The 22,624-nt window shown below is 40.4% G+C and overlaps 1 protein-coding gene across 1 annotated transcript in view; it reads right to left on the bottom strand.

Annotated features, from left to right (window-relative positions):
• PCDH15 (protocadherin related 15) overlaps positions 1-15,322 on the bottom strand; it is a 714,631-nt gene extending 699,309 nt beyond the window's left edge. The window contains exons 1-2 of the mRNA XM_067552760.1: positions 15,150-15,322; positions 14,945-15,050 (exon numbers count right to left, since the gene is read on the bottom strand). The gene's annotated coding sequence lies outside the window, so the exon portion shown is untranslated. The remainder of the gene's footprint in view (positions 1-14,944; positions 15,051-15,149) is intronic.
• Positions 15,323-22,624: the final 7,302 nt, after the last annotated feature.

The raw sequence follows: 22,624 nt of genomic DNA, 5'->3' as shown, positions 1-22,624 counted from the left end.
CTTCATCTTTTCTCTCCTGATTGTCCTTCCTGAACAGTTTATACCCATCCATGACAGTGCTCCAGTCATGTGAGCTTCCCTATGAAGTCTCTGTTATTCCAATTACATCATAGTTCCTTGACTATGCAAGGACTTCCAATTCTTCCTGCTTGTTTCCCAGGCTTTTGCATTTGTGTACAGGCACTTAAGATAATTAGCTGATTGCCTTACTTTCTCAGTATGAATCAGGAGGCCTCCCCTGTTGTGCTTCCTCCCACTTCCCCAGTTACCTCCAGTCTACCAACCTAATTTAAAGCCCTCATCATAAATGTCTTGGAATAAAGCACAAAGATTCCTCATGATATTGATGAGTGACATTATCTAGCAATAAGTATGAAGATGCCATGAGAAGATCAGAGGAGAAAAATCCAATTAAAAGGAAATAATTGAACACTCACAGTATATACTATATGTTTAATATAACCTTGCAAATTCTGTTCAGGCATGTTAATCATATTATTTAGGGATCAATATGTTATACAATATCTGTATGAAGGTTGTTGTCCTAGCATGTCTCTTAAAAAGCAGAGAGTAAATAAAATATTTTCTAAACCAGAGAATTATAATGTATAGCTTTATTATTTGCATAATTAAAATATTAGTGGTTTCCATTTTAATCTTTGAGGGAAAATTATTTACTTTCATTTTCCTGACATCCCTATACTAATTTAACAAACAATGATTTGCCAAACAGAGCTATGTTATATAATAAACTTTGTAACCTCTGTAGGCCAAACTTATTGCACCTACCATGGGCTCCTTGCATTCCTCCATTTCACCCCACAGGTTTCCTATGTGCCACCTCACCTCCCCATCTATTTCCCTGCAACTCACCACAATCTCCCCCTGCAAGGGATTTTGTTTCCCAATTTTCCCTTGCATGCACATAGAGCTGCTGCCATGCATATCTCCCTCCCCCATCCCCGCTGCCGTCCATTCTTCCTTATCCCCATGGCAGGGGCTCTCTGGGACACCATCCCCCCATTCCTACTCCCCCATACCAGGAGTCCCTCAATTTCCCCCTCATGGCAGGGACTTTGTTTATATTCCACCCCCATCTTCCCCCATCCACTAGGTCCCCTAATTTTCCCCCCACACCAAGGGTTCTGTGTGCCCTCTCATTCCCTTCTCCCTTACACCAGGGTCCATGATTCTTCCCTCACAACAAAGGACGGTTGCATACCCTCATTCACTTCCTCCGCCCCTCACTATTTCTTATGTCTATGTGGTAAATCATTCAGCGTATCAACATGTTAAACTCTATTGGGAGGAAAACCAGAGATGAGACAGGATATTTTTATTCTGAAAGGTGTTAACGGGTGCCCTCAAACAGTTATTTGATCCAAAGAAAACCGCAGAGATACTTGAAGCTGTGGCTGTGTAAACAGCTGGCAGGAGCTGTCTGTGTCCTCTATTTCCCCCATTTCAGTTTTCCCCAAAAATCAATAGGGTTCTGGCCATTGAACTTAGAACAATCACTGAAATTTTGGAATTAATCAATTGGATCTGGATACATTACACAGAGACAGACAGTGAAATGCCACTGAAAGTCTTCGCAGGCTCAACCAAAAGAGTAAACATATTTCTTAATTTTAATATTTGTCTAAAACAGATTTCTTCTATAGGAAAAGCACTTTCAATTTTTATCAGCAGAAATACTGTCCATACACTCAGGTGTAATGCAGATATTCGAGGCATAAGGAGACTTCAACAACTTAAAATTTAAAGGGATATGACCACTTAAGATACTGTTGTTTTTATTATAGTATTATAATAGTAATATTATAGAATTCCAATCTAAAGTAAATCATGTTATATAAAATTAAATACTGATATTTAGATACTTTCTCCCAAAAAAGGACAAAGAGAAAGTGTGAATGCACTTGCATGTAATATTTATTGAAAAGAAACTCCTAAATATTTCTTGCAGTTGTATAGGAGCAGAAAGTTCAGGAGGGGTTGCCCTGAAGCACCACTTGCAGTAACATATGGTACTCCAGGTGGTCCCTGCCTTAGCCAACATGTTTTGACTGCCTGCTTGGAGCTGGGTAGCCTGTGCCATAAACTCAGTATCAGTCTCTATACAGTTAAAATGAAAATAAACGCATAAAATGGCTGACTGCACTTTAAATAAACAAAACCTCAAAGGCAAGCGCTTAACTACAATGCTTTAAGGCAAGGCCTTGACCTGATCTTGGGCTAACACTGAAGAGCTCCTCCCTCTGCCCCAGTCTCACCAGCTGTATCCCTGAAAAGAAGGTGCATGCAAGCCTTAACTAGCCTGCTGGTTCCTGATTGGTCAGTGTCTCCTCCTAGCCCTTCTAAGCCTCTGGAGAACTAAGTCTGATTGGTAGATAGCCCTGAGCTGGGGAGAATCAGAGCACCAATGTCTCCAGCATGAAACAGAGAAGGGCCAATAGTCCTCAGCACATCAGGCATCAGATAAGAAAGTAGATGCATACACAATCAAATACAGTAAAGTAGATGATCACTCTATGGAAAGAAATGATCACATAGTACCAGATAAGGCTTTATTTAATGTGCATAATAGTCATGGAAAAGTGAAGCACTAAACACATTTCAGCAATAAAAAAAGTTGCATTATAACCTATAGTGAACTCTATTGGCCTTCCTGTCATATTATAATACAATTAATTATGACCAGAGAATATGTTTTCTCATTGTCAGTCTCAATTCTATTCTACTTTAAATTGGTGAAAGTCCCACTGAAGTTAGTTGGAGTTTACAAAGATGCTAAGTAAATGTAGCTCCCAAAATGACATTTCTGTGTCTGAATATGAAGAACATTTCTGACCTGGCCTGGCTGCTATTCTCCATGTTTATTTACCCTACTGCCCCCCCCCCACACACACACCTTTTCCTTTTCTTGTCCCAGTATCCCTCATTTCCTTGTTCTCCTTGACCCCTCTTCCCCACCCACTACCTTCCCTATAGGTTCAACTCTTGGATTGTTTCCTTCCTCCCCCACCTTTGTCTAACCAAGTCCTCATCATGCACAACTCTTCTTTCAAGTCATCTCTCTCCCTCATTTGCAGACATACATACACCCATCATGTTCTTTTCATTCTTTATCAGGATCATGCAGATGTTGCTAAGAGCTGGGAAAAGGACAGATAGACAAGGGGAGAGATAGATAGTGTTGGTCTCCTCTCCATACTGCTGAGTCTGTCACTGTTCTCTGTGGCTTACCCTGCTGTAGTGAGTAGTGCAGCTAGCAGCAGGTACTATGAGACAGGATGAGGATAGGCAGCCTTGACTGACTGCTCAGCAGCCACAATAAAGGCCCCAAATAGTGAAGACAGCGTATATCTTCGCTATTTCTCAATTTTTATTCAGCGAAGTTTTGTTTCTTTAATATTCTCTTGAAAAAAGAATGACAATACAAGGTTGCTTTTCTGAATATAGGACCACTAGGTTTTATAAATTTACAATAGCTGAACGCATGAAGATAGTCAAGCTGTTGTGTTGCAAATCTCAAATTAGTAACAACATCACTTGACTTTAATGGAGGAAATGCTTCTGACAAAGAAAGGCACAAGTGGAGAGAAAAAGTGTGCATCATTTTTACAGTGTTTTCATCAAATGCTGAAACTGTAAGCGATTATTTAAAAAGACTAAACACTAACTGAACATTCACATTCACAATAGAATGTAATTATAGAAGGAGACAACTCTCTTTTATATAGGAGGTACATCTATAACTGAAGAACAAAGAACCTTATATGCCTTTCCAGTTAAGACAGCAGAGTTATGGCAGCAGCAGAGTTGTTCTGGACAGAGAACTAGCTAATCAACCCAGACTACATAGCCAAGACATCAGATCCAAACACTGAATGCTGTGAAGAGCAGTGTACAGTGAAGAACAGTGCATTTTGCAAATAAGCATGGATCTAACCAGGAAAGAAAATCCCATTCCTGAACAGATAGCACTCTTGAGTGAGTGTGGCCCCACCCCACTCAAGAAGCACTGCAAAACATCAGAGTCTCAATCTGTGGAACTGACCATGCCCTGCAGCAAAAAGTAAGTATTTCCACTTCTAATGAAAATCAACGCCTCCCTCAGAAAAAACAAAAACCTGCCCAACACCTTACAAAAATGCAGTAGTCTGTCCAATCTTCACAACAACACCATTTGACTATGAAGGCCTCTTCATCTAACTTCCTGTCTCCAATTTCCCATTCCTATGCAAAGTTATTAAAGAATTAGAAGCCATCACGTACCATCAGCCAGCATCCTGGATGCCTCGGACTCCAAATTCTGACTATGGGGCAGCACAGAAACAGCCTTTGTGCTACTAAAAGATGAATTTCTTATGACCATGGACACAGGCGATATCTCCAGGACCATACAGCTGGACCTTTTTCCAGTTTGACATACTAGACCACAAGGCATTGCTTCCCTGCCTACATGACACCGATAGCAAGAAGAGATGGCATAGCACTACCATTTCTCTACAGCAGAACTCAGATTGGCAAGTTGTAACCACTTCTTCTCTCTAAAGGCTCTCTCACCTTGAGAAGGCCCAAAGGGATCCATATTGTCCCCCGCTTCTCTTCCATATCAGTATGAGTCCATTGTGAGAAATAGTGAGAAGCCATGGGCTTGGCTGTCAACATTATGTTGATGACACTCAGCTATATATCATTCATAATTGAGCAACCATTGCCACTGTTAAGATTTCCAAATGTCTGTAAGAGATCAGTTCTCAGCTGAAGAGCAGCTGGCTGAAACTGAACACAAGCATGATCAAAATGAAAGGTAAAAAGGGGAATGCTTTGAAGAATTAGCTGAAAGACTTTCTAGACCTTCCAGTAAAGCCATATAGCCCCCATTCCTCAAAATATCATGACACCTCAGGGTCCTGTTTAACTCTTCACTAATCTTATAGCACCAGTGTCTTAAAAAGAGGCTTGTTTCACTTCCAGCTCTCCAGAAAATTTCATCCCTTTCACCCAGAAAAAGACCTGTCCAATGCATGAATCACTATGGCCACCTCACGAAGTGGAAAGTGAAGACAGTGCACAAATTCCAGCCATTAGAAAGTGTGGCTTCCTCCATGTTCTAAGTCAACATGTGTACTCAAGTCTTTCCGCTGGCTCCCAGATAGCTTCATCTGTCAGTTGAAGGCCTTGGTCCTAATCTTCAAAGCAATTAATGGATCAAATCCGACTTCTATTGAAGACTGAGTTTTCATAGATGACCTGCTCAGAGAGTTGTGCTCTTCTGGAACAATTCAGGACACTGTGTGAGTGTGCTATGGACAGTGTAGTTGTAGCCAAGGAGACCTGGCTATGAAACAAATTTTCAGGGAAGATCCCTAAAATTACACCATCTTTAGGAAATGCTGCAAGACTCTCATCATTGAAAAAGCCTTTCTACCATAGAAAAAAACAACATTCACGACTCCACTCGATCTACCAAATGCACCCTCACACACCAGAAAAAGATAGCCCCCCCCAAGTCAACCAACTAAAAATCAAACAAAAAACCCCAATGAAAAAACTAACCACATCACCCAAGCAGAGTTTTTAATCCCCAAAAAGAAGATTGATTGTATGTTGACGGTGCTTAGATATTATTTTGATGGGTGGCAGTATAAAACAGATTGATATTTCTTTTGTGTGTATTAGTTATATAAATGATCACATTTTTACCTAACCAGCATCATCAGTCACTTGAATCCAATCAGTAGGGGACTTACCCTACAGTTCTGAAGCTTTTGAAGCTTCTTTTATTGAGTAAGAAAAATATATTGGTAGATTTCACCAGTGTTATTGGAAGTGATGCACAGGAGCTTTGGGAAAAAAATCTTACTAGATCTCCTCAGTGTTAATACTTTGAAACTTCTAGTAAAAATTGTCTTTTCTCATTTGAGCTCTCAGCAGATATGATCTTAAGTTTTGAATGTAATGGCAAATAATTATACCTATGAAATCAATACCTTTCCACAGAAGTTCAACTGCAAAATGTACAGTATGGAATAAACTTGCCTCCTGGATGTTAAAACAAAATTAAAAGTAACTGTTCTCAGACAAACAATTTGCAAATCCATATGGATTCAATGATACAGAATCAGGGAAGTGTCACTTGGACACCTCTCAAACAACAGGGAAAGCATTCATTAGCTGGACTTGCTGGTCGAATGATGCACTTCATTAAGTAAGCGGCTGTCTTCGTTTATACAGGAAACTGTTTTTAATTCTGCTGGGCATGCTCAAGCTTTCCTTTCACTAAATTTTAAATGAAGGAAACTTCCAAATAATGAAAGCTAAACATCTGGCACAGCCAGAGAACATTTGCATCCTAATGGCAGTGAGAGAAATCATCTCTCTAATCGGTTCATCATTTCATTATGATTCTGTAGGTTGTGTAGCAAGAAGCAAACACTATAGATGAATTATGCAATCTTTCCATTTTTGTACCAGAAGTAAAAGGTTGCCTTATTCCCTTTTACTTATAATCCGGATGTTGACAATGCTATCTTTAAGGCAGTATCAGGGTTGCCATTAATTCATTTGAATTACCTCAAGTTGCATTTTTCAGGGGACAATTATTATTAAATTTTGTCCTACATAAAAACAAAGCATCTGATTTTCCACTACCTTACATCTTTAGTCATTTGCACGTGAGCCAAGTGAGTGCAAAGCAAGTGTAAATTATTCCAAATCAGAACGATAATGTTTCACAACAATTTTCAAAGATTTAAATACTACAAAAGACACAAAACAGCAGACATTCAGACCTTAAGTATCAGTTAGCAAACATTTATTTTTATTTAAAGTGGTTTAGTGCTGGTAACACTATGTGAAAGGCTAAGTTCTTTAAAAGCTAGAGTTAAAAGCTAGAGTTCTTTATTTATCCACAGAATAGACACAGCACAGGCAACAGCAATAAAGACTTCCTATTGTAGCCTACCCCAGTAATGTGCTACAATTCTGATCTGGTCATCACCCTCCCTGCTAAGGTTTCATTTTAGAAAGAGTCCAAGAATGCTAACTATTAGGAAATTGACTGGGAAACCAAACTAATTTCTCATAAGACATCCAGAACCAGTCATATAATAAATTTCAACCACTTATCAACCTACACCATATTTAAACTCACTATGCATCCCATCACTGATTCCCTGCTCAAGCAGATTCTGTACAGCCTTCAACAGAGCACACAGATGCTCAGCTAGTGCTCAAACCTACATTCATGGTATTTGCATTTAGGTGTTAGTCAAAAACCACTACAAAATTAATCTGAGCTTAAATTTACTCTGAGTTTGACTCCCTCCAGGTAACTGCAGCCTATGTTAAGTAGAAATTAAGCACTGGCCTAAATTAATCTAAGTGTAGAGGAGTAGGGGAAATGTGGTTGCTAGCGTGAGAAAAGTTAGAGATAAGTTGGAGATAGTAAGATGAGAAACTTGAAGTTAGCAAGGACATGACCCAAGGTTATGTTGTGGTTATAACTGGTTTTAGCAAGGTGTGACAGGGTCAGACCAGATGACTACTAGAAAGTGCTAGAAGAGGGGAATCGGCTGCTGCATGGCTCCTGGCCAAGGCTAATGGTACACCAACCTGGCCCCTCATCCTCCTGTCCTCCCGGCCCCCGCCTACCAAGTAGGAAGGGGTGGAGCCAGAAAGGGGAAGCGGCCACTGCACAGCCTTGCTTTGAGGCTGGGAGTGGCGCAGCATGTCGCTCAAAATGGTCGTATGTGACACCTTTGGCATTCAGAGTGATATCAGCAATGCATTAAGGGATGTACTACCACACATGGTTAGCACAAAGCTAGGACAGTCAAACTGGTTGTGTTGGTCTTTGTGCACATTACAAAAAAATAAGGTGCATGTATAACTGGTTACATGAAAGCAACAGTATATCAGCTGAAGTCACTAATAGGTCAAACACTGTTCGCTATCACAGCTAGTAACTGAGTTTAACCATGTGGTATGTGCTAGTGTTGCCTATTATGTTGAACATAAGAAACAGATTGCTAGCTACCTTTCTGTAACTGTTGTTCTCAGAGATGTGTCCATTCCGCTGTAGGTGTGTGCATGCACAGTTGTCAGAGAACTTTTTCCCTGAGCAGTATGAGTCAGAGCAGCTTGAGCGTTCTCTGTCATTGTGTGCCATTGCATGAAGATATAAGAGGGTGGAGTCACCCCACTGCAGTTCCTTCTCACTGTATAAACTCCAACAGAGAGGGGAAGGAGAGCATGTTGTGGAATGGATGGATATGTGCAACACATCTCAAAGAACAACAGTTACAAAAACAGGTAACCATTTCTTCTTCTTCGAGTGATTGCACATATCCACTCCACTGTAGGTGATTCACAAGCAGAATAGTCTGGAGGTAGGCTCAGACTCTACTTGAACAGAGATTGGAGAACAATACATCCAAAAGTGGCATCGCTCCTGGACTGATGGACTATAGCATAATGAGAAGTAAATGTCTGTACTGACGACCAAGTTGCCACTTTGCGAGTGTCCAGAATAGGTACTTGTGCCAGAAAGTCTGATGCTGTATGCACTCTAGTCTACTGGGCCAACACCCTAGCTGGTGGAGTCACATTAGCCAACTGGTAGCACAAACATATGCACAAAGAAGTCCAGGATGAAATCATCTGAGAGGAAACTGATTGGGACCTTCACTCAGTCCCCAATCACAACTGTGTTTAGGCCCTGAAGTACTTTGTATGGTCCAGGTAGAAACCTAAAACTGGTTTCACATCTAACGAAAGAAGTTTCTCCTCATCTCTATGAGCGAGTGTGAGGCTTCGGAAAGAAAGTAAGTAAATAAGTTGCCTGGTTAATGTGAAAACTGGAGAGACTGCCTTTGTTAAGAACTTAGGGTGAGGGTGGAGGTAAACTTTTTCTTTATGGAAGAATGTATAGAGTAGCTCTGACATCAGGACTCTTAAGTGACCTAATCTCCTTGCTGAGATAATCACATTTAAAAGCAGCACCTTCACAGAGGGATGGAGCAGAGAACAACTTGCAAGAGGATCAAAAGATGGCATAAATTTTCCCCAAAACCAAGGTCAGATACCATGGAGAAGTAGGATCTTATACCTGTGGGTATCATCTGTCCAAGCCCTTTAAAAACATATCAGGATTGGGAAAAAAGGGATCTGTTATTCACCAAAAGGTGGAAAGCTGAAACAGCTGCTACATGTACTCTGATAGGGCTAATCACCAGACTTTGATGTTTCAGGTGTAAAAAATAATCCAGTATGTGTTTGATAGGAGCTTGTTCCAAAGGGACACCTTTCTGTCAGGACTAGATGGAAAAAGGCTTCCATTTAGTGAGGTAAGTATCCCTAGTTGAAGGCTTTCTACTATGCAGAAATATTTCTTGAATGTCCTTAGAACAAGCCCTTTCCAACCATGTTAACCATGAAGCATCCACATTGTCAAGTGGAGGGCTTGGTGGAGCAGGCGCCCAGGGCCATGGAAAAACCACATCTGATCCAATGAGAGAGATAGCCGAGGTTTGTCTGACATGGTCAGTAGAGTCAAGTGCCAGTGTTGCCGAGGCCATGCTGATGCTACAAGTATGAGGTGAGCATAAACTTGGACAAAACTCTGAGAAGTAACAGAATTGCAGGGAAGGAATATAGGAAAGAGTTCTTCCAGAAGCGCAAGAATGCATGTCTTTATGAGCCTGGGCTGAGATCTTCCTGAGATAAGAACTGATGGCATTATCTCTTGAGTCTTTGTCACATATAAGTCCACTTGGCCATACATCTCACAGATGGAAGATGGAGCTGGCTACATCAAGACGTAGTGACCACTCATGGTGATTGGAGAAGGACATGTTCATCTGACATGCCAATGTATTCTACACCTCTGCAAAGTAAGAGGTGAAGCTCTGAGGTGAATTGAACTGGTGACGGAAAAGTACTGCAGGCAAATCATTTCCTGGCACAGCTGAGTCAAATGTGCTCCTCCCTACCTATTTACATAGTCACTATGTTGTCTGTTAACATGAGCAGATTTTCCCCTCAAAACAAAGAAGGATGGCTGAACAGGATAGAGGGACAGTTCACAACTCCCAGACATTTGAGTCTTTAGATCTTTGTAAAATCACAGGACTTTGATTGTACAGGGACCCCGTATATGCCCTCAAAGCCAGGGATGATATATTTATGACTAAAGTAAGTATTGGTTCTGGGGGTATGAAGGGGAACCCCATACAAACTTTCAGAGGGGCCATCCACCAGTCAAGAGAGAACAAAATTAACAGTGGTATTCAAACCACTCAATCTCAGTGAAAATGACGTAGGGCAAACACTAAAGCCAGCCATCCTTGCAGCTTTCTGTGGTACAATCTGGCATGCTGTAATACATGGGCACATACTGCCATTTGCCCTAGGAGTCTACAGCAGCTGCGCACTGTGGTGAGGGGATGTGCTTTCAGCTCCAGAACTAAGCCCTTCAGTGTTTCAAACCTCAAATGCAGTAGAAAAGCATTGGCCTTCATGGTGTCCAAGAGAGCGCCAATAAATTATATTATTTATAATGGTTTCAGGATTGATCTGTCCCAACTGACAAGGAACCCCAGTGCATCAAATGTTAACATTATGGATACGCTGGACAGCTGTGAACCTCATACTGGCCTTGGACGAGCCAGTTGTCCAGGTATAGGAACACATGGGCTCCGGATTTTTGAAGATCCACTGCCACAATGCACTTCACGAAAATACGAGGAACAACAGAGTAGAATGGAACCACCGTGAATTGGCAATTAGTCACAAATCTGAGAAGTTTCCAGTGGTTGTGGCATATTACCACATGGAAGTAAGCATCCTTTAAGTTGAGGGCAGTGTATCAGTTCCCCTGCCCATGCAGGGAATAATGGAAGCTAAGGTGACCACATGGAATTGTATTTTCTTCAGGAATTTGTGCAACTCTCTTAGATCTAAAATAGGTCTGAGACCATCTTTTGCTTTGGGAATAAGGAAGTAGCAGAAATAGAAGTCCTCCCCTCTGAGGTATAACATAACTTCCTCTATGACTCCTGCCTGAAGGACCTTGTGCTGAAGGATGATCTCACTACAGTGGGCCCTGAAGAGGGACAGGGAAAAGGATAAAAAGGGGGGGAGGAGAGGTAGAAATAATCCGGAGGACATATCCCAGCTCCACCATGCTTAAGATCCACTGATCTGATGTTACATGTGCCTAAGCACTTAGGAAGTGGGATAAGTGATTAACAAAAAAAGGGGAAGAAAATACGCAACTGTCATAACCTGTATACTGTCCCTGACCAACTCATCAAAATGCCTGTTTGGATTAGGTGACTGGACAGGATGAATCCACTGATTCAGAACAGGAGGGTGGTGAATGTCACCTCCTGTAACTTCTGCCTTTCTTTTTTTGTGTGTTGGGGGATCAGAGGACAAAGCCCTGATGTCTGAAAGGGTGCTGCAAAAGAAATTGCTCTTTTTTTCCATTGTTGGCATATAAATGCCAAGCAACTTTAGCATTGCCATGAAATCTTTTAGACTATGAAGTCATGGAATAGACTTGTCTGAAAATAGGAGAAGAACCTTTGAATGGAAGGTCTTGGACCATCTTCTGAGCCTCTGGAGGGAGACCAGAAGACTGCAACCACAAACACCTTTTCATAGTTAGGGGAGATGCCATGGTTCAAGCTGCTGAATCTGCCTAATCCAAGCCGCCCTGGAGAGCTGATGCAACAACCAGCTCGTCCTCTTCCACCTTCACATTGAATTCCTGCTTGCAATCACTGGTAACCTGTCCTTAAATTTCATCAAGTTCTCCCAGAAGTGAAATCTCAGTGACTTAAGAGCACTTGCTGGTTTGCAATTCTGAGTTGCAGACTTCCCGAAGAATAAAATTTATGGCCAAAAAAAGTCTAGTTCTTTTAATCTATTCCTTTTGCAGTCGATGCCTGCTACCCCATCTTTGCCACTCGTTAGCCATTGGTACTACTAAGGAACCTAGAGGAGGATGAGAAAATGGATGCTCAAATCCTTTAGAAGGGTCATAATATCACTGTTCCACCAATTTCATTGAAGGAGGGAGGGGAGAAGGGGTCTGCCAAAACACCTTAACTGGCTCCAGAATGACTTCATTAATTAGCAGAGCCACCCTGAAGGGAGCTGCTGAAGCCAGAATTTCCAATCTGTGTGACTTCTCATGGATCTCTTCTACCTGAATGTCCAGAAGAAACATTCTTCTCAGTAGATCTCAGTGACCCCTGTAATCCTCTAGTGGTGGTGAGTTGCTTACCACCTCTACAGCCTCATCTAGTAATGAGGCAGAGGATACACCAAGATGCTGAGGCAGTGCCTGCTCATTGTCTTGCGGTGGGGGAGTTGCCCAAGAGACTTCTAGCTGCTCAGTACCAATTTCAGTTCCAGGTATCGAACAATGTTCCCTGATGCTTTCTCCAGGAAGCCAACAGTGGGGAAGTCCTAGTAGGAGAAGGGACATCTCACATTATCCATAAATGCCATTACCATGGCTTTATGACCCTTCCTCGTCCGGGCTTTTGCCCCTTAAGAAGAAGCCACTGCTGGGATTGTAGTAAGGCCCATGGCCCCCAAGTCTCCAACAGAGGATATACACTTTACCCAGACTGGACATAGAAGGTTACACCTTAGAGTCATATGAAAGCAACTTTGAGTTCTCTAATAACAGGGAATCAGAACCTGTGGGAACTGGAGATAGGTAGGCAGAGCCCAGGGATGGAGGTACTAGCGATATCATCATTGGCATGCTTCTCCATTTCACTGGCTTCTGTGACAAAAGCATAGAAGGTAACGATACCATATGCTCCAACAAGGTGGAGTACGATATGCAGGCATCAGTATCAATTGGAGGCATTCCTGCACCACTGAGGACACCAATACCAAGAGATAAAGCAGTTCTCTGATGGCTGCATGTGCCTCCAGTGTCATTAGTACCATTGTAGATTCCTAACCCTGATGACTTTGTAAGGATACATTGGGGTGAACCTTGATGGTTCTGGCACAGGTTCCGGAATCAATAATCCCTTCTTTTTGGATGAGGAATGCTCTATGAAGTGTAGAATAAAGCCCCAAATTTGGTTTCATGTGCCAAGTTATGTCAGCACCTATGATACACATTCACACTGAACTCGGACTCTTGTGACACCTAGACACAGTCTAGTGTGGGAGTTTATCCTTATCTTTAAACTTCCTTGCTTAAGATCATAGCCTTAGTGTCATTTAAACATGTTGTCTGTCTGTGACTATGATTTCACATCTGCCCAATGCTTCCAACAGATATACAATTGTCAAGCAATGTCATACACTAGTAAATCAATAAACTAATACAAAACAAAGCTTAAAAAAGCCTTCCCAAAGAATTTTAAAAATCTTTTACACCACAGTTTTACAGAAGACTGCTTTTCTGGCAAAGCTATCACACCTGAGCAAAGATGACATGAGGTGACAATACAATTATTCCAAGTAGTGATTTAACACAAGTAGATAGCTATAAAGCTGATATGAAGCTCTAAAGTTTGCTGCAGCCTGCACACACACATTCAGGGGGAACTTGTGAAACAGCGATTAGGGCTAACATTCTAGCCTCAGCACATCATTACAACAGATGAGAGAGAAGCACTTCATCATTAAGTGGAACAGTGCTCTCATTTAATTGCATTCTTATTTCATAGGGCTGTGACTCCAAAGCCAGGTGGATTATGTTACTGAAACCTGAGGACTAGCACAATAGATAAATGCATCAAATAACACTTTGCCAACTGTCCGCCAACCTCCTTATATAGATTTTAAAAAAGTTTCATTCAGCTGAGAGTAGTTGAAATTATATATAAATATCTGAAACTCTCTAGTGCAACAGTGAGGCTTGCAGGACTCCACACCATAATTAATGCTTACAATATACTACCGCAGGGTAAGTTATTTGTTCTTTTGTCACAGAAAGCATCAACTCCACCCCCTACCATATTAAATTATCCTATCTGACAATTAGCTGCCTTTAAAAGAAGCAATGAAGTATGGACTTAGAGTTAACCTTACACAAGCTGGACATATTATCCTCTTGTAACAACAGCACTTACATTTGCAGTGTATATTAAATTAAGTATATAGACAATTTATCAGCAAATAAAATACACTTGAACATTAGCAATATATTCAAATTTTCCATATTGGATTTAATGCCATAATCAGAACTAATTCTAGTAGAATTATTTGCTAAGACCCTATATATTAACCATAAAGGTGAAACTTTACATATAAATGTGTCAACAGTAGTGTTTTTAGTGTCATCATCATAACATTCTACAAGTAAAATATTCTAACTCTAAGAAAGTTATTACTTCAACTACTTTGTATTAATTTCAAAACAATAGTTATTGTATAGAGTACAGAGTTTAAAAAGACGTTGCTGCAAACTGTCTATGTAGATCCATGAAATTAGCTTAATCAAGTATCTTTGAAAGCAGCAAGAACAAACAAAATGCAGCCTCATATTTCTTGGTAACCTCCCTATTTCCTCTACACAAATACATCAAAATCAATACTAAAGTCAAAACCCTGTAATACAATGAGAAAAACAAACACATTAGTTCACAGTTCAACTAAATATTGAAGAGAATCAGAAACATTCTAAGAGCAAAGCACAAAAGAGTAAGAATTCCAAAACATTCATCTTTGGGGAGGGAATAATATTCACATAAAAGGCAGTAGACTAAGGTTTAGGAATAAGAGTATTCAGCATCCACCAAAATATTTTGCTTTTACCATCTCATTGTCATTTTTTTCCAGCTATAAACCTGAAAGATGATTTCATGTGGCATATGCTTTTCATTATAAACCAGAAACATCACTTTTCAGGTGGTTTAACTCTTCACTTCAATTTAAATAAAAATTTACTTACTTAGCAGTTTAAAGTTTCATGCTTAGCCAGCACAGGGTTATGCTGCAAGTTTTTCTGCCAAGCCTGTTTACTGAGCATCTTCTTCAGAAAAAGCAATTTTCACTGTCTAGTTTCAAGATGAACAATGTAAAACATAGTTACTATAATTTTTTGAAACAAACATTCAGCATAATATGCAAAATATTAACAACAACAACAAAAATACCTTATATTAGACCAGAAAGCACAAAATCATTCTCCACGTTCTGCTATGCATTCCAACTGCAATAGTTATCAGAAGCAACTAGCCATACATTCCTAGCAGGATTTCATCTGCCCTCTATCTGTAGCTATTAGCTTGGCAAGTTGATTCACTGGCACTGAAGCAATAGCAATTAGTTGTCTAGCTCTCACAACAAATACTGGAGAGGACTGAGTGGGGCTAAAACATACAGTGACCACTAAGCTCTTCACAACAATTAGTAGCAGGTGCTCCAGCCCAAAAGACAAATTGATGTCCCACTGATAATCAGTGCTAGCTTCTTTAATGTATTGTGTCCAATCAGCTTTTTCTAGTGGCTCTGTTTGCTTTTTCTACCTCATCAGTGGCAAAGAAGCGCAGCAGCTTACATTCCTTTACAATATCATTTGACAAGAAAGACGTAATCTCTTTAAAGCCCTTCTCAACACAGGCAGTACAGCTAGTTAAATCTACATTACCCTAAATAAAGTCCAACAAATCACTGGGCAGAAAAAAGAGGGGGGGAGGGTTTTTTTAAAAACAGTTTCCTCATTCTTTTATTCATCTTTATTAAATAAAAAATAAGCCATTCGTTAAAATTCTCTTTCTGCAAAAAACAAGTACAGAATACACTATTTTCAAGTGGAAATCATGTAAGACTGCACAGAAACAAATCAAGCTTATTAAGATGTGAATGATTAGTAAGAGCCAGATGGGTTTCTGCAAAGGGCACTACCCCTTTTTAGAACCTATGTCAGCAACTGACTAAAGGGTAACTGCATGTTGCATGAATTTGCACATATCTTTAAACAAAGATTTAAGGTAAATTACAAGTCAGGGTTTTAGCATTTCTTGATGAAAAGTAACTGCAGAATTTGCAACAAAATAAACTGCAGTGTTGGGGATTGGGTATTTTGGGGATCTGCATTAGAATATGGAGCTGTGATAAACAGAGGGTTCTCTCTGTACCACTTCTGAACTATGGATGATTTTATGAAATTATATCATGAAATTACTGTTTTATGGAAAGCCTATATATATGCGGATCCACCCTGAATTAGCAAGGTTGTGTCATGCCTCCGCCAAGCCACAGACAGAGGTGAGTGATCAGCACTCAAAGATGTTTTATTCAAAGTTAAACACCTTGGGAAAATGTGTTTGCTGTAACTGGGAGAAGACAGTTCCTGCTCTTGTCAGAATGGAGGGAGGAATGTTTGAGAGCAGTGGAAAAATTGCCAAATCACAGAACAAAAGCAGCAAGTGACCCCAGCAGGCATCTACAAAGGGACTCCCAGAGGGGAACCTGAGGGGAGAGCCCTTTTGTGCCAGATTATAATGAGGGAGGCTACTGAAGGGGCAGGGAAGGAAAGAGAGTGGGGGACTTCCCCTCACAGCCAGGAAAGGGTGCTGCCTGCTTCAGTGACTGAACACAGGTGATTCCCCAACCAACGGGTGAGCTAGTGAGGGACACTGTGTTTAGGATGTTTTACTGTTTGGTATGGTCTGTACTCTCCTGTTTCACATGATTAAATAAAAAAAGGCCATAATGTTGTTAGATTATACAAAGCATGTGCTGATTGCTTCACAACTACCGTGTGTCCCTGACAGAGGTAAACTTCATACTTTTTGGGTGGAGTGTGTGGTGTAAGGGTCCAAGTGTGTCAGTCTAGAACCCAAGGTTTTGGGTACCCTCGATTGCTGACGCCCTCAACACCATGTAGGATGATGAACAAAACAGCATGTTGCCAATCTTAGAAGGTCAAGCCATACAGGAAGTCCTATCACAGCACCCAAGGCCTGTGGTCACCTGATTGACTCTCTTACACTACTTAAGCCAGGAAGTGAAGCAGCTGGGCTGCCTGAGCAACTGTGAAGACTTTCTGCTGCTACCCCATTGGCTCCTGCTCTTGCCTGCCTCCTGCAATCTGCATCCAATCCTGTTCCTGATTCCTGCTCTGTTCCTAGCTCCTTCCTCACCCGTCCTTGCTTTGTGCCTGATTCTTGCTTCTCCTCCGTTTCCTGCTCTTATGCCTTGCTCCTGACTAACAGCTGCCATTGTTGGCTCTGATTCCGGCTTGATCTTTGGCTCTGGTATTTGGCAGCTGACTCTGCTTCTGACCACCTGGTTTCTGTTCCACAACCTGGATGCTGGATCCATCTAATAGAGCTGACTTACGCTCCGACCAATAAGCAAGCCTACCTATGTCCCCATTCCTAACAACTGGAGAGTCTAAAATGTCATTGCTGTGCCTAGGGGTACGAGGCAGCTGGATGGAGGGTTCCAACACTCAGGGAGGTACTTAGGAACCCTCTGATTGGGGCAGTGGCTGGACTCCATTCAGGCTCCAGGAGCTCAAAACACCAAAGCAGCAAAGACTTGACTTCCCCTCACAGAAGTCCTTGTTGGTAGCCAGGACGGGGTGCTATCTAGGAATTGTGACAGAATCTTGCCATTTGCCTTTAGATTACCAACATAAATGAGGTTAAGCTAGCAATGATAGAAAATTGTTGTCTTCTGACTGGCTTGTGGTCAGTGGCATTGGAACAATTTTTATAGCAGGGGTGATGAAAGCCATTGAACAAAACTGTAAACCCTGGATATGATGGAAACCATTCAAGCAAGGGAATGCTATTGCACCCCAGCACCTCTAGTTCCAGCACCCCTGCTTGTGGTGGTCCATTTGAAAATGAGTTGGTGGTCTTAGCACACTTCCTAATGCAACAGTTTTCCCATCACAAAAGATACCACCAAACTTAGCTTAATTCTTGTCAGTGTCAAAAAATGAGCAGAAAGTGAATGGGAACAGAAACTGAAGCACACATTTATATGTAAAGGTAACCTCTGCAGAACAATGCAGAAGCACACTGGTGTTATCATAAAATTTGTGCTTGCCCTACATGGCTCATTACCTGATTATGCTATACCTGTTCTTTGTTTAAAAGGACAATATCAATGTCTAGGGCTGTCAAAGAATACCCATCTCAAACACTAAATCTACTTTAAAAAAAAATTTCAGAAAGAAGACTAAAGATATGAATTACACTAAAATTACCCAATAAAAAACAAAAACATTAATATATAGCATTCATACTTAATCCATCCCTCTCCTAACTCTATTTTGATTAACTGGAAGGAATCTCCACATAATAAATTATCTTACTCTGAATATGTATTAAAATATGGAGACACAATGACAAACTGAGAAAGGTATATTCTCTTTAATGTTGAATTTCCTTTCACTGTGGATTTAAATTAGATTATTGATATCTCCATGCATTTTGTATGATAGTTTTCTTTTTCAAAAAATCTTATTACAAATGTAAAACATAATAAAAATCAGAGCTGAAAAATACTACAGCTAACTAGAAAGAATGTATATTTCGATGATTTTAAAAAAATTGACTGGATTTCTTTTTCATCAGAGCTATAACTGCATACCATGTAAATTGGAAAGTAAGTTATCATATGTATACCATGTCACTATGTTGGTGCAACATTAAGAAAAAAATTCTCCTGTTAGATCCAAATAGAAGATGTTGGAGCCAATATTTTTGTCTCCTAACATCCAGAAAACTTCCATGAGATGAACAGAATACTGAAGATGAGATCTGTCATGGGGATCTACCCTTAGTGTTGACATGAACATTAAATATTGATCTTGTTACCACACTTATACCGTAGTTTGCTTTACATTTTAACTCAACCTTTTATTTTCTTTAAACTTTATCAAAAGGACCTACTTCACATTAGGGTCTACAATATTTAACTATTACACATAAGTGGGTTACTTTGGAAATATGAAAAAGCTCTTCAAATCAGACAAACTTAGTTTTTTAACTTCTTAATTTAAATTATTTGTTTACCAGCAGAACAGTAGGATCCTCATATCTTTTATACCTGTCTGATCATCATCATCTAGAAGTCAATTCATGAGCATGGGGAACTCTTTTTGAAGTTTATTCATGTAATGATAGAGTAGTGAATATAGAACTAAAATTTGCTATTGTAGTCATCGTGAAATATGGATAAAGGATGCACTGAGGTCCTGGTTTTCACTGTAGTTCACCCACTAACTATTATTTCCAATAAGGATAATATGGGATTTGTTCTATGGAAGTGAGTTCAACTCACTGTTGTCCAAAGGATAATCAATATACTGAATCTTGCTCCAATGATGTTTGAAAACATAAATATTAAATCAGATAGGACACACTCAGAAACCCCTGCAGAATTCTTGTCCCTTTGTGGCTCAAATTCACAGAAGAACTTAAGAGCCTAAAGTTGGAGTTAGGTGCCTAAATCCAAAATCTAGGTGCCACTGAGAACCTCAAAACCCCTCCTAAATTGCCATCTAACCCTGGAGATGCCTAAACCCCTCAGTGCCTACATTTTTGCTGTAAATACCCTCTATGTACCTAAGTTTCTGCATCTGGGCATGCCCATAATGCCTCAGTGTAGGCACTTGGATATCCATCTCATAGCTAGGGAGAATGACTTTATATTCCAGTGGTTTGGGCACTCACCTGAGAGGTGGGAAACCCACATGCAAATCCATCTCAGGCAGTGGCACGGGTGAGAAATTGAACCATGTTCTCCCACACACCAATTGAATACGCTAACTATTGAGCTAAAGGTTTTATAAAGGAGGCTTCCCCCTACCCAGGCCATGTTGATTGGCATTAGGTGTGTGCCACTGCCTTTCTGGCAAGGAATAGTTTAGGCACCTGACTCCCAGAATGGTTCCCAGCTACAGATCCGAAAGTGGAGATAGGTACCTGCCTTCAGCTCTGGCTTAGGCACCTAACTCTATAACAAGGGCAGAGCTTAGGACACAATCCTCTCCCTGGCATCTGCTATTGGCTAATTTAGGCTGCTCACTCCCTGGCACCCTGGCTTTTGTAGATCACATTCTTGGGTGCCTATCTTTTGCCATGGAAGCTTAGACTGGGACTTTTCAGCTTGGAAAAGAGATCATTAAGAAGGTATATGATAGAAGTCTATAAAATCTTGACTGGCATGGAGAAAGTGAATAAGGAAATGTTATTTACTCCTTAACATAACACAAGAACCAGGGGTTACCGAATGAAATTAATTAAGCATTAATTAATTATTAATTATTATTAAGGTAGTATTAAATAAAAGGAAGTACTTCTTCTCATAATGCCATCAATCTGTAGAACTTGTTGCAAGGGAATGTTGTATACTGGGCTAAATGGACCATTGGCCATACTGGGTCAGACCATTCTTATGTACCTACTCAGGCTTTGTTGATCCCACAGGGTGGCTAGGCACCTAAAAGTTGCATTGCTATGCCTATGGTCCCTTTGTGGATTTGGGCCAAAGTGCATAGGTGAACACAATGGCTTAGTCTACACCACTGTTTCTCAATTAAATTTGCCGTAGAACCCTTTTTAACTTCTGCAGGGCCATGCGATACCCTCCGCTGAAAAATCCGGGACATCTTCCCCTTTTCGGCGGCGTGGTATCGGCTGTTTTCGGCGGCGCACGCTGTCAGCTGTTTTCGGCGGCACGCGCTGTCAGCTGTTTTCGGCGGCATGGTTTCAATTTTTCGCGGAACCCTGAAATTCATCTTGCAGAACCCCAGGGTTCCGCGGAACACCAATTGAGAAACACTGGTCTACACTTACCCCGGCGATTTGGCGGCAGTCGACGGGAGTTACGCAAACTACGCAGAAAACTTTCATAACTCCCCTCGATCGCTGTGCTTCTCTTCTGCATGCTGTCTTCACTGCACTGTGCTGACGGGAACCACGTTCCTGTCAACGCAGCACTACGCCACTTACAGGGAGGGATTAATAGCGTCGACTTCTGGATCGACTGAGTGGGTCTTCGTTGACTGCTCAGTCGACCCAGATAAGTCGATCTGATGGCAGCAACTTTGGTGCCGTCAGTGAAGACATAGCCTATGCATGTCCAGTCCAACTTCTATAGTGCATTTTACAATCTACTTTGTCTTGTGATTTTTGTATATACTTGTATATTCATATTTTTTATTTTCTGTGTTTTGGGTCAATTTAAGTATTTCATATAATTTGAAGAAACATTTCATATATTATAACTAAGGGACAAGTTGGCACATTACTGCATTATTAAGCAATTATGATACTAAAATAGTACTGTTTGGGGAAGAGTAAATAAGAAAAAATTGAATGTGGTAATGGTTGGATGGAGACCTAATGACACTGGGACCCGTGTCCTATTAATAGCTAAGACCATAAGTTTGCAAATCCTTACAAACGTGCCTGACTTTAACCATGTGAATAGTCCTACTGAAGTCAATGATACCACTCTCTTCAGTAAATTTTATGTATAAGTGGTTCCAGGACTAAAGCTGGTTTAATTACACTGGGACAAAATGCTAGATCATTTTACATATAATCTGATTAAACATTTTGACTATCTTACTGAAATGAAGTGTCTTTTTCTGACTTTCAGAGAAGGAGAGCAACTCGCTTACTAACTAAACTGATTTTTTGGGGGAAGGAGAGCGAATTAAAAAAAAATTGCTCCTGGCTTTGATCTTGTATTTTCAATTTAGTTCGTATAAGCCTGGAGTAAAGGTTTTGGTCAGGATATAAATCCCTGAAAATAGGAGTTTATAATAAAATGCTGACAGACCCTTAACTGTAGTAATTCTAGTAGGCTCATTAAAATGTGCCATTGGGAATTCCAACAAAAAACCCTCTTTGTGACCAACTCCACTTGAAGTGATTTTAAGTAGGATGTGATAAAAAGTAAACCAAATTTTCATAGAAACAAGTCACAAAGGCCCACATCTGATGTGATTCTGCTGGCACTTCTTTAGTTTTTATTGCTGCCAACAGGCAGGGTGTAAGAAAACCTGATTATAATTCATATTGGAAGAAGTGGGGAGCACTGGGATGTGTTACACAGAGGCCTGCAATCTGTCCATCTGTTTACAGTGAGGGATTAAATTAAATCCCATTGAGCTTTCATATTCACAAATCCAGGAACAGTAGTAATTGGTTATTAAACAAATTTAAGTTTCTGTTGCTTTTACAGTTTTATCTCAAATTGGTATCAAGGCAAGTTGGTGCTGCATATTACAGATTTTTTTTCCCTTCAGCAGTTTACGTATTCTATGGATCTATATAAATATTGTCTGAAATGCAGAATAGCAGCTTCTTGTGATTTTTCATCCACTTTTTATTAGAGTGGATATTTTAGAACAGATCTCTGTTACTCTACATAATCATAAAGCTAATTGTATTGGCATTTATGTAGCATTTTTCAGAAAAATGCATCTCAAGCACTTTATAGAGCAATGAATTACAAATGTGTAGTACTCTAACTGTATGCAAACAATGAGGTACATTCCAATTACAGATGTGAAGATTGCCATAAACATTTATATTCATGCCAGTTCATCTATGCTCAGATTAACTGAGTGAGAAAAGCTGGTCAAGGACATGAAACA

The sequence above is a fragment of the Emydura macquarii genome, unplaced genomic scaffold, assembly GCF_026122565.2.
Source record: "Emydura macquarii macquarii isolate MOO-44397 ecotype Brisbane River unplaced genomic scaffold, CSIRO-AGI_Emac_v2 contig_1390, whole genome shotgun sequence".
NCBI classification, from domain to species: domain Eukaryota; kingdom Metazoa; phylum Chordata; order Testudines; family Chelidae; genus Emydura; species Emydura macquarii.
Note: the sequence above shows the minus strand (reverse complement) of the source record. Positions and strands in the feature narration are given on the sequence as shown.